The sequence below is a fragment of the Rhinopithecus bieti genome, unplaced genomic scaffold (assembly GCF_001698545.2).
Source record: "Rhinopithecus bieti isolate Rb0 unplaced genomic scaffold, ASM169854v2 repeat_23955, whole genome shotgun sequence".
Classification (NCBI taxonomy): domain Eukaryota; kingdom Metazoa; phylum Chordata; class Mammalia; order Primates; family Cercopithecidae; genus Rhinopithecus; species Rhinopithecus bieti.
This window is the reverse complement of record NW_016906441.1, coordinates 1-589: the sequence shown is the minus strand read 5'-3', so window position 1 is coordinate 589 and position 589 is coordinate 1. Positions and strand designations below refer to the sequence as shown.

The window sequence follows — 589 nt, the reverse complement described above, 5'->3', positions numbered from 1 at the left end:
GTTTTCTCTCATACTTTCTCCGATGTTCTGCAATTTTCTGTGCCCTAGGTTGAACTTCTTTCAGCATTGCACTAGCATCTTCATCATAATCCAATTTACAGGCAAGGGCAAGATCATGGGCTGCTTCTTCCCAGTGGCCTAGAAGTCTGTGTGCTTTCCCTCGCCACTTGTAAGGCTGAGCTGAATCAGGATTTATCTCAATGGCTCTGTCACAGTCTCAGATAGCAGCATTTGGCTTCTGTAATTTGATGAAGACACTGGCCCTCTTGGCATACAAAATGGCCAAGCGAGGATTCAGCTTGATGGCATCTGTGAATAAGTCAATGGCTTTCTGGAGTTCACCATCATTTAGGGCTTCAATAGCAGCCACTTTTTTATCATTTGCCTGATCCATCATCTCCTGCGTTATTTCTGCATTTTCATCTCCCATTTCTTGAGGAGAATTAGGGTCTGGTTCAATCACACCTTCTTTATCAATTTCTAGATCACTTTCCTCACTTGATGGTTCATCTGCCTTTAAGTCTTCCTCCACCTTCTTACTATCAGGTTTTCTTCCTTGGTATTTTCTTCTGATTTAGCTTTCTGAGTA

At 42.4% G+C, this 589-nt stretch overlaps 1 pseudogene; it reads right to left on the bottom strand.

Moving 5' to 3' along the window:
* Window positions 1-4: 4 nt before the first annotated feature.
* On the bottom strand, window positions 5-585 carry LOC108526133 (hsc70-interacting protein-like; annotated as a pseudogene).
* Between the last annotated feature and the right edge of the window lie 4 nt (window positions 586-589).